This window comes from Petaurus breviceps, unplaced genomic scaffold (genome assembly GCF_028583685.1).
Source record: "Petaurus breviceps papuanus isolate PSGF00001 unplaced genomic scaffold, PetGlider_PUasm1.0 90503, whole genome shotgun sequence".
Classification (NCBI taxonomy): Eukaryota; Metazoa; Chordata; class Mammalia; order Diprotodontia; family Petauridae; genus Petaurus; species Petaurus breviceps.
The window spans coordinates 159,196-171,411 of NW_027187265.1; the positions used below are offsets into that span (position 1 = coordinate 159,196).

The 12,216-nt window shown below is 45.7% G+C and overlaps 1 long non-coding RNA gene across 1 annotated transcript in view; it reads left to right on the forward strand.

Moving 5' to 3' along the window:
- The first annotated feature begins 2,685 nt into the window (after positions 1-2,685).
- Positions 2,686-12,216, forward strand: part of LOC138141812 (uncharacterized) — a 29,498-nt gene continuing 19,967 nt past the window's right edge. The window contains exon 1 of the long non-coding RNA XR_011163282.1: positions 2,686-2,814. This is a non-coding gene — a long non-coding RNA (uncharacterized lncRNA). The remainder of the gene's footprint in view (positions 2,815-12,216) is intronic.

Below are 12,216 nucleotides of genomic sequence, written 5' to 3' on the forward strand. Positions count from 1 at the left end.
CCACAGCTTCCCCCCCTTCCCCCTCCCCGCTCCCCCCCCCCCCCCCCGCTTGTGAGTAAACACACAGCCCACGGGGGGCTAAAAGGGAAAGAGATGCAGGGGGAAAAATAGCAAATAGGCCAAACCACAACTGACAAGCATTTATTAAGCACCCACTATTTGCCAGGCACAATGCTAGGCATTGGGAACACAGACTCAGTAGTGAAACAGTCCCTGCTTTTCTCATCCCTCCTAACCCTTGCGCCTTCCTCTGTTGATTATTGCTAATTTATCCTGTCTGTAGCTTGTTTGCACTTCGTTGTTCCCACGTTGGCTACCCCTTTAGATTAGCTCCAGGAAAGCTGGGACTGGCTGCTTTTTACCTTTCTCTGTCTCCCCAGTGCCTTGCACAGTACTGGGCACGTAGTAGTAAGTGCTTCATAAATGTTTGCTGACCTGTTGAACAAAGGAGCCTACATTTTATTGAGGAAATAACCCATGCACATATGAGTATATACTAAATAAATACAAGGTAAAATTTGGAAGGAGGTGGTTGTTTGGGGGACTAAAAAGGGGCCACATGTGGAAGGTGGTGTTTAAGATGAATTTTAAAGGAAACTATGGGCTCTAATTTGCAAAGGTGAGGGTGGGGATGTCCTCCTGGGAGAGAGCCAGTGCAAAGACAGAGATGGGAGACAGAGAGTCATGTGGAAGACAGCAAGAAAGCCAGTTTGGCTGGGTACATGTGAAGGCGAGTAATGGGTAATGAGGCTGGAAAAGTAGATTGGACCCAGGGGGTGGAGGGGTCTATATGACACACAGAGTAGTTTGTATTTGATCCTAGAGGTGATGAGGAGCCATTGGGGTTTACTGAGTAGAGAGAGAAGTGACATAGCCTTAAGAATATAACTGGCAGCTATGTGAAGAATAGGTGAGCAGAGAGATTTGAGGCAGGGAGATTAATTAGGAAGTTATTGCAGTGAGAGGTGGTAAGGCCTGAAGTAGGATGGTAGCCATAGGGATAGAGAGAAGGGGGAAGGTATGAGAGATACTGTGGAAGTAAAATCAGCAAGACCTGTCAGCTGATCAGACATGGGTGGAGGGGATGATCACTCCTGGTAGAGTGGAGGATGACTCTGAGGTTGTGCCCCTGGTTGACTGGAAGGATGGTGGGGCCCTCAACAGGAACCAGAAAGTTTAGAGACTGTGACAGGATGATGGAAAGGTCTCTAGATCAGGGCTTGGTTTTTCAAGGTCACCAGAGTTGGCTATGCTTTTTTCAGCTCTTCTCTTTGCTTTCTTAGTACTTCATTGTTTGTTCTTGTTAGAAGGACCCTATCCGACAAAACCCTCTGCCACCCACCCCACATCCAACATCTGCTGTTGCCAAGAACAGAGGCCAAGGGAAAGAGGACAGATCTAAGAGTGAGGTTCATGGCCTGGCTTTGGAACTAAATTTATTGTGACCTTGGGCACATACCCTCCCCAGGCCTTGCATTACCCATCTGTTCATGGAGAAGGTGAGCCTAGATAGTAGCTAAGTTCCTTTCAATCTCTGACCTTCTATGCTTATGCTAATATCCCAGAAAAGGTCTCACTATAACTGTCCCTAGAGGCAGCTTCAGTTCTCAATGACTTTCCCAAAACTAAGCTGTTCTGCTTCTGTGGTCCACATGATATGGTCCATGGCATGAATCTGTGCTAGAATAAGTGATGTTCCAGTTGGCTCTGTTGGTTGTGGTAAAGTGGGCAGGGCATTGTACTTGGAGGATGGAGATCAGGGCTTCAGACCTGGCTTAGCCATTTATTATCTGTGTCACCAAAATAATCAATCAATTTGATTAAAGAATTTTAATTTTTTAAGTGTCTCCAATAAGCCAGGCACTGTGCTAAGTTCTTGGGAATCAAAAGGAGACAAAAGACAGCCCCTACCCTCAAGGAACAGATCTCCCCATAAACAAAACCAGAATCACAGAATCTCATCCCAGGCTATCACCAGTTGTTTTGACCTCTGTTCTGCCACCGGACTTCAATGGCTCTGGAGGAGACAGTGCAACTGGTAACTTTGCACGGCCCTGCCTCACTTAAATCCAACTTACTGGCAAGTCAAGATATCACCCTCCTGATGTCATTTGTCTTCTTCAAAAAGGAAGGACAAACAACAAACAAAACAAAACAAAAACACAGAATCTCAGAGCTGGATGTGTCACCGTAGAGGCCAATTTGTCCAATCCATGTGTGCTCAGGAATCTCCTCTACCACATCCCCAACAAGTCAGCACGGAGCCTCTGCTCAGACACCTCCCCTTCCCAGGTGATGAAGAACTCACTATCTCCCAAGTGATCCATTCCAGTTTTAATTAAGCAGCTCTACATGTTTGCAAGTTTTGCCTTATATTGAGCTGAAATCTATAGAAGAAAAACCAATAAGATGAAGAACAAGTGACAAGCATTTATTAAGTACTTATGTGGGGGAAGAGGATATAAAATCCAAACAGTCCCTACCCTCAAGGAGCTTACAGTACAAGGAAGATAACAGAGATGTTGGGAAGGAGTGGCCAAGGAAGGATGTTTTGGTCTGGGAAGACTTAGGAATGTGAGTAGAGCCATTGGGTAATTGGTTAACACATCCTTTCTGGGAACGGTAATACTGGTTTGATTACTATTTCCAGAGCTAGGGGTAGAAAAGGGGTGGGGAGGTGGAGAGGATAGCTTGTGGTAGTTAAGTATGAAGATGGTCTGAGGACAGAGTGCTGGGTTTGGATCGGGTTAGACATGGAGAATTCTCACCAGCCTTCACCTCAGGATGGGAGTCAGTGGAGTCTGGAGCAGATAGGTGAGGCATGGAGATGGCAAGAGAGAAAGACCCTTTTTACCTCTTGGATAGCAAAATGTGCATAAATAATCCTGATAGCAGGACTGTTGTGAGAAAAATGCTTGGTAAACATAAAGCCCTAGAGAAATGTGATTTATTATTCTGGGAACTTGGGAATGAGAACCAAAGGAGGCTTGGCTTTTTTTTTTCACTACAGGGGATAAGACTGCTGGCTCAGCAGCTGAGTCTTTGCTGCCTGCTTGGCTAGGGAAGGATGGGAGGTGGTGGGGATAGTGGGAGTACCACAATGCTGAGAAAAAAAAACAAACCAAACCCAGCAACAACAACCAGCAGCCATTTCTGTCCTGTGTCTTGGAGACTCTGAATCCCTCTCCACTACTCTTTTTTTGCTTTTTGGAGGGCAGTTGGGGTTAATCAATTTGCCCAAGGTCCCACGGCTAGTTTTTGTGTTAAGTGTTTGAGGCCGGATTTGAACTCAGGTCCTCCTGAATCCAGGGCCAGTGCTCTATTCACTGCACCACCTAGCTGCCCCCTTCTCCACTACTCTTGACAAGCTACCACCCAGCCTTTTCTTGAAGGCTTCTAGAGCGGAAATCCACAGTGGAATCCATTTTCCTTTTGGACAGTTATAATCATCAGGATATTTTCCCTTACAAATTTAAACCTGGCTCTTTGCAACTTTGCCTCGATGCTCCTGGTTCTGCTCTTTGGGGGTGAGCAGAATAAATCTAAGGCCTCTTCTATAGGACAGACTTTCAAATACTTGAAGATGGCTATTATATGCCTTCTGTTGAAAACAGCTATTATTATCTTCCCTGAATCTTCTCTTCCTCAGGGCCAAATGTCCCTACTTCCCTCAAATGAATCTCATCTGGCATGAATCAGAAGCCCTTCACCAGCTTAGTTGCTCTCCTCTCTATGCTCTCCAGCACCTATGTTCTATCTTCAATGTGTCTAAGTATACAGTACTCCTTAGTACAGCCTGCTTAGGGAGGTGGGGGGGGCACCCTCATTTGGATCCTGTGTCTTCACACAGCTTAATTTTTGGCTGTCGTATCGCACTGTTGGCTTATATGTTGAGAATGTAGTCCACCAAAACGGATTCTCTTGTCCTGGTTGGGGGGAAGAGGGTTGACTTCTTCCAATTGGTGTTTTAGTGTATACTGTGACTGATGGGATCAGGCTTCTTTGGGCTGCAGAGAGGCCTTGAGACTAGGCCAGGACTCAATGAGTGTGAACCAAAACACTGATACCATGTCCTGGTCCCATTGATCCCAACCTCTGTGATCTTATACAGTCTGGGGGAAAAAAAGTGATTCGGTCTAATAGTTCTGTAGGAAAAGTAACCTAGGTTCAAATTCCGCCTATGGCATTGACAGCCTGTGTGACTCCCCCTGGGCCTCAGCTTTTTCGTGTATGAAAGTGAGGGGGTTAGATGTCCCTTCCAGCTGTCTGTTCCAGAAGCAGAACTAGACTGCCCCAGAGGCTCATTTGAGCATTGTGATTCTGGGATCCTGAGCCTCCAAGACACAGGACAGAAATGGCTGCTGTTTTCTTCAACACAGTCCTCCCACTATCCTATTACTTTCTCCCACTCCTCAACCAACTAGGCAGCAAAGACTGAGCTGCTGAGCCAGCAAAGTCCTATCCCTTCCCCCCACCACTCTCTAACAGGTGATCTAGTCTCATAGGAAATGTTCAAACCTGGGTTACCCAGGTTTGAGGCCCTAGGCATGAACTGTTGGAACAAGAAGGGACCTCAAAACTCAGCAAGCCCTCTCAAACCCTTCATTTTACAGAGGGGCACACTGATACCCAGAGGAGTTAGGTGGCTTTCTCAAGCCAAGCATCTTCTGGGTCTTTCATTTGGCTAGGGCTGGTGCCCCATGCTGAACCTAGCTGGATCTTTATGATGAAGAAAACTAGGGCTCAAAGCAGAGGATTTATGTGCCTGAACTGGACTGATCTGATGGTTTGGAAGTGGGTCGTTAAGACAAGAAGAACAATTTTACTGATGTGACCCACTAATGGGTACTCCTGACCTCACTCCAGCAGCTGAGTTCTCCTTAGATTGACATAAATATCCTTAGTCTTTATCTTCTGGCTTCATGCCCTGCGTCATTACTCGGTGTTTCCTTCTGAAGGTCACTTATTAGCTGTCCTGGCCCATTCTATCCTCCCTCCCTCCCCCCACTTCAAGTTCAAGTAGTGCTTGAGCTCTCCTGGGAGTAAGGAGGTTGGACCATGGGTAACTGGGATAACATCTGGAAAAGAATCAGAAAAATCCCAAAGATGGGATGTGGGGGTGGATTGCTGAGTCTGGTTTGCTGTTGATGGGACAGTGCTATCTTTTCCTTAGACTGCCAGTGTATCTCTGGCAGTCTCTTGGTCTATGACACAGTCTTCACAAAGGGGTACCCTCATTACTGGAATGGATCAATGATGTTTGGCTGAAATTTCCCCTCAGAAAGCTAGTGGTTTTCACAGCTATCTAGAACCAAATTCCATGGAGACTCGGGTGTGAGAGTCGGGTCTTTTCTTGGAGCACTTAGGCAAACCAAGTGGGGAGAGTCATTGCCAAGGATTGCCTCCCTTCCTCATTTTTGGCACCTCTCTCTCCATCAATTGGACCCTTCCTCTCAGGCCCTTAAGGAAACTTGTACCTTTTGCCCTTCTAAAATGTCTCTGCTGGGTCTCTCTTCCCACCCTCACCCCTGCCCAGAAGCTGGTGACATCACCACCACACAGGACTCTCAGGAACTGAGCTCATGTCGTTCAGGACAAAGGAACAATTTGCAGGCTCCCATGAAAGGAAACAATTGGGGGCTGCTAGCAAGGAAAGTCTAGAAACATTGGAAAAGGGAGTTCCCAGGCTATTCAAAAGGTTAAACCAATCCTCCCTCAGGGCCTAGTACTAATGTTTCATTTCCCCAAAGAATAACAGAGCATGTGGCCCAGGATGTGGGGGAGGAGGGAGGTAAAGGGGAGTGAGGAAGAGTGTGGGCATTGTGTTAGGCGCTGAGGGAGATGCGGGGAGCAGTAGCGTCAGAGCCTCTGGAAAATCTGTCCAGGAACCTGGTTTGGTTTACAGGGGATTTTTCTGGCTGATCAGTCTCCCGGGAGTCACCTTCCTCAAGAAAGAGGGGAGACTCTCAGCCCTTTTCTTATCTCTGGTCATACTTTCTAGCCTGAGTGTCTCAAAGGGTTTTGTAAGGCCCTTAGTGCACTAGATGGGAACGCGGGAGACCTGGCCTTTCTTATGTTGCCATTTGCAAGCTGGATTACCATAGGCAAGTCAGATCCCCTCTTTGGGGCATCTCACATGGTGGGATCCAGTATCTTTATCTAGAAAATGTTCAAACTTTCATCAATTCTCTATTCACCCACATTTGCAACACCTGTGTCGTGTGTCCTCAGTTCTTCACTCTCAGTCACTCCCTATTTCCCAATATTTTCCAGATCTTGTCCTTTCCGTCTCCACAGCACCTCATGCTGCCATACCCTTGTCTCCTAGTTCAGACCCTCATTACTTCTATAGACTCTTCTGATAACCTCTGGATTGGATTCCCAAATCAAGTCTTTCTCCAATCCAATCCATCCTCCACACAGCTGCCAAAGTGATTTCCTAATTAGCTGGTCTGGCCAAGTCACCCTTTCCCTCCTGTGGAACCCCAATCTGGGCCTGGTTCTCTCTCCCCTCCCCCTTAATAAACTCTTGTTTCCAAGATCAAACACAAACTCCTTCTTGGCATTTAAAGCTCTTTATAACTTGACCCCAACCTCCCCTTCTAGGCTTTTGATACATTCCTCCCCTTCACAGAGCCTATGTTCCCACCAAACAGGCCTCTATAACATTCCACTTGCTATCTCACTGACTTGGCACTCACTGGCTGTTCCCCATGCCCAGGATGCCCCCTACCTTTTCACTGGCTGTCCCCCATGCCCAGGATGCCCCCTACCTTTTCACTGGCTGTCACCCATGCCTGGGATGCCCCCTACTTTCTTTGTGTTTTTTTTTTGCCCCCTACTTTCTCACTGGCTGTCACCCATGCCCAGGATGCCCCCTACTTTCTCCCTTTTGCCCCTTTGGCTTGCTCCCTCCCCTCCAGCCTCATCTCTAGCCACCAGAAACTCCCCCCCCCCATCCACCCACCTATAGTAACTTTGTATTTATTTAGTTTCTACTTGTGTTTGTGTGTGTGTTGACTACCCAAATAAATGTAACACCCTTGAGGTTAGGGACTGTCTTTGTATCTTTAGTACCCAGCACAGTCCTTGGCAAGTAGTAGGTACTTTAATGCTTGTTATTTGAAGGAGTTGGACTACATGACCTCTAAGGTTCCTTCTAACTCTGTCTATGAGCATGAGTCATTCATTGTACCGCTGTGGGCCCCAGTTTTCTCATCTGTAAAATGAGGAAGTTGAGCTAGGAGTCAGACCTCTAAGCTAAAACTATGGTCCTAAGTAATTTCTAGTCTCTGGGCCCTGGTTTCCTTGTCTAAAACCAAAAACCTACAACTTTGGGTCTTTCTAGTTCTTTCATTCTAGGATGTTCTGATTCTAGACACTTAGTATGCCTCTAGATCTCAGTTTAACAGTGGCCAAGGTGATGGTGGTTTGCAGAGGGTGGAGGGGTCCAGAGGTGGATCCCACTCCAGGTCCTGGAAATTCTCCAGGCTGGCTGGGACTGTGAGACCATGTCCCTAAATGGCCACACAACAAGCACTAGCTGAAATAAAACAATTTCAGGCAATGATTAGCCAACAGGGGCTCTCTCTCCGCCCTCCCCCCCAGTGCTTTTCCTCTAGTCTGGGAAGCATGAGTTCACAGAGGCCAGAGAGCAGCTGTTTTCCACTGTGCCCTCCACAAACACTGAGTAACAGGCATTGGACTGTGTAGACAATGTGAAGGGCTGGTGGGGTTCCACAGGAGGTGACCTAGGGGCTGGAAATATGTAATCCCCCTTCTTTCTGGATTTCTGAGATTCTGCTCTGTGGAACATTGGCTTCCTCCCTGGTGTGCAGAGGGGCTGTGTAAGAACATTCCTATGATTGCAATATTTTCCCCTGTCAAATATGAAATATGAAATTATGTATGTACTCAAAGTACTTATTATGTGTAGTGATCTTTTTGGTATGAAAAGACTCAATTTCTTCTATTTCTCTTTAAAATTTCTGTAACTCCCCCTTCTCCTTAATCATGGGGATATAAATAGGATTTAGAGGTAGATGAGATTTAGGATTTCAAATAGGAATAGGATTTAGAGATAAGACAGATCCATACTCTCATATTAGATATTAAGGAACTAAAAGTCTTAGAGAGATTGAGTGACTTACCCAAGATCACACAGTTAGCAAGCAGTAGAGCCCTAATTTTAAACCTCTGCCTTCCAATGTGAGACCCAGCCTTCTTTCTACCACCCAATGCTGACTTCATCCCCCCACTGCTTGGGACAGTATTTGAAGTCTCATGATATATTTAAAGTCGGAAAGTGTTCCCTGAGCTGCTTAATTTGGGGGATTATGAACTGAAAGGTATTAAAGGGAGTTAAGGTGCTGTTCATTGAGTACTAACTATGTGCTTAGAACAGTGTTGTGTGCTATGGAGTATGTGGAATCCCTGCTTTCATACAACATTGTTTTACTGAGGAGACAAGACACTCACTTGAATTAGAGAACAGGACAGGCCAATCTGCATTAGGGGCCATAAGGCTGGTTCAGATGGTAAATACTATAGAATCTTGAGAAAGGAGAAACCAGTATGATCTAGCATAGTCAGCAAAGGCTTCCTGGAAAAGACTTGGCTTGAGTTTGGACCTTGAAGGATAGGGACAATTTGACAAACATGGACATCCCTAACTTTTTTAGATGCTTGCCATAGGAGGTAGTTCCAAACCATGAACTTGGGTGCTGTAGGCAGGGATAGACCCAGATGGATAGAGAAAATATGGTGACGCTGGGAGGCCATGCTGAAGCTATGACAAGCTTCCTGAGTATGTGAGATGGGGGTAGGGGTGTTACAGCTATAATAACAGCAGCATCAGTAGCAGCAGCAACAGCAGCAGCTGTTGTATATGGTACTTTAAAGCTAGAAAAGTGTTTTTCATGTATTATGAACAATCTTCTGAGGAAGGTGCTATTATTATTCCCATTTTACAGATGACAACAGGGGTAAGTGACTTGCCCAGGGTCACACAGCTAGTGAGGGTCTGAGGCCTGGAAAGACTAGAGAAAGAAATGGCAAACCACTCCAGTATCTCTGCCAAGAGATCCCCAAATGGGGTCATGAAGAGTCAGACATGACAAACAGCTGAACAATGACTTACTGACTCCAAATCTTGCATACTATTTACTATGATGCAGCAATAGAATGTAAGTTCCTTGAGGGCAGGGACTGTCTTATGATTATATTTGTATGCCTAGTGTGAAGCAGAGTACTTGAAGCATATTAGACACTTAATTAATGAGTTTTGAGCGGAACTCTACGGAACTGGTTTGGAGGCCAATGTGTGGGAAACAGTATATGCTGTCCAGGGCACTAGGGAGTGAGGCTGATAGTTCAACTTCCTGTGGTGCTGGAGACCCATTCTCACCAACCAGAACTCTTGGCTACTATTATTTTATTTTATTTTTTTTGCTTTTTGGTGGGGGGAAGGCAGGGCAATTGGGGTTAAGTGACTTGCCCAAGGTCACATGGCTAGTAAGTGTTCCATTTCTGAGGCCAGATTTGAACTGAGGTCCTCCTGACTCCAGGGCCAGTGCTTTATTCACTTCACCACCTATCTGCCCCTTGGCTACTATTCTCTTAAAGCCAGACCGTGAATTGTGTGGAAAGCTTTGCTCCCCAAAGCAGTCTGTTCTGAGCAGGAAAGGCAACGTGAAATCTAAAATGGGAAGGGGCCCATGTCACCTCACTTCTCTGGGACTCGGTTTTACCATCTGTAGAATGAGCAGGAAGATCTCGTGACCCTTCAAGCTCTTAACAATTCAGCTTTCTGTGAAACCATCTCCAACTCAGAAGCAGAGCCAGGCATCAAACCAGGGTCTGGCACCAGACACACTGGGATCAGATTTCTCTTCCCGGGCTGGGAGCAACATAAACACAGGGAAGAAACCACGTCTCTCTTTCTCTCCCACAAATTATAAGATTCTTCAACCATAGTTACCCTGCTTCATTCTCTAATCTAATCTGTCTCCAGCTCCACCACAGAGAGCCTTCCATCGTCTCTCCTGGGACCCTAGGGACTATGGAGGGAGGAGCAGGAGGAGTGGGGGCGATGTCAGGAAGCCAGCTCTCGGGGCTCAGTGTGCTAGCTCCCCTTTTGTTCACCAAAAACTATGGCCAAACCATCCTGGGTTTCAGAGAAGAAGCACTTAAAAAGTGTGGGCTACATAGAAAAATAAGGGGAGCCAAGGGCCGCTTTCAATTATTTGGTGGTCAAAGTTCTCATTTACTGATTATCCAGACCCCTTCATACCCTCCCTGTGAAAGCCCTCCCTCTACCCAGTGGCTCCTCCATGTCACTTATAGGTACATTATTTTCAAGAACAGAGGAATCTACCTATTGGCCTCTACCCCAAATCCTCTCTTTGATCTCTTGGCTTTTATAGTGTTCAACCTGAACCACTTGGACTAGTCCTCAAAGCAGTTTCTTTTCTTTCTTCCTGATTTCCTCATCCTTCCCTAGGAAATAAAAGAAAAAAGGAAAAGAATCTGAAGAGGTCCTAAGCTGAATCAGAAGGTTGGAAAGTGGAAGAATATAGCAAGGAGAAGTAAGGGAAGGGGGCAAAAACCTACCACTGAATTCTTGAAACTATGTGCTGGTATATTATGGGCTCTGCCTCACACATGGGCCCCCTGGAAGTTAATACATACATACATATATATATATATATATTTTATAAGCAATCGGGGTTAAGTAACTTGCTCAAGGTTACACAGCCAGTTATTTCTGGGTGTGGTGCTGAGTATCTGAGCACAGATCTGATCCCCAGGTCATCCTGACACTGGAGCCAGTGCTCTTACTCGCTGAGCCACCTGGCCGCCCCAAGTTAATACATGTTAAAGGCATACTTGGGCAGCTAGATGGTGCAGTGGATGGAGTACCAGGCCTGGAGTCAGGAAAACTCATCTTCCTGAGTTCAAATTGGGCTTCAGACACTCACTACCATTGTGACCCTAGGCATGTTACTTAATCCTGCTTGCCTCAGTTCCTCATCTGTAAAATGATCTGGAGAGGGAAATGGCAAACCACTCTAGTATCTTTGCTGAGAAAACCTCAAATGGGGTCACAAAGAGTCAGATGTGACTGAACAACAGCAACAACAAAGGTATACCATGGGTCAGGTCAGCCTTTACTTTTGAGCCCCCACCAATGTTTCTCTTTTACTAGACCAGCTAAATGATACATTTGTTCAAAGCAAAAGACATTTAAATAAACATGGTAGCAAGATAAGTAACGAAGGGAATCCTTGCTCCTCTGCACACAGTGATGCACCTCCCACAGATTCCCATACCATGTGTTAGAGGGCACAGAGGCATAGTTAGTGGAACTGAAGCAGCAACTTGTGCTTCAAGGAATGATGACCTGAATCTATAAACACTAATAGTAATGATCAAAGGAAAAAGAGATGGTAGAAGTAGTTGGTAGCTCCCCTCTGATGGGTAACAATGCAGTTATATGTTGACTTGACACAAATAGTAGAGAGGTCTCTTCTTTTCCTGAGACATACCTAGTACTTGGCAGAATGCCTCTGAAGATGTGTGAAATTCAACAAATACTACACATCCCTAGGGATTCACAGGGAGGCAAATTAAACTGCCAGAAGGAACCTTGAGTAAGTATTGTTAGGGATTGTGAAGTCCTGGGCAAGAAAGCAAAGACCTTAGTGGTAGAGGTACTGTTTTCATCTCTGCTTCTGCTTAAAGGTATGGGCTCAGAGGAATAAAACAGAACTGAGGTGTGAAGAGCTGAAAAATAGATTTGAATTTCTTAACCATGGCTTAAAATGTCAGAATGATGGGCCGCTAGTCAGGGTTAGAGTATATAACGAATGCCAGCTGGCGTCTTGTGAGTTTGCTCCAGATGACTTTAAACTGGAAATGACATAGTCATAGCCTTTCATGCTACACTTGTAACCAAGATGGAGAAATGTGAACTAAAATGGCTTCAAAAATGGTTGTGACTGAAAGTGACCCAGAGTCACTAACAGACGGATGTCAACTTGGAGAGAGGTCTCTGGTAGAGTACCCCAGGAAACTCTGCCTGTGACCTTCTGTGGTTCAACATTTTAATTAATGATTTGAATAAAGGCTTAGATTATTTGCAGCAGTGTTATTAGCCTAAGATCCAGTTGGGCATCTTTCCAGGAAGCAATCCCTGTGTAGACACAGCCTGGCACC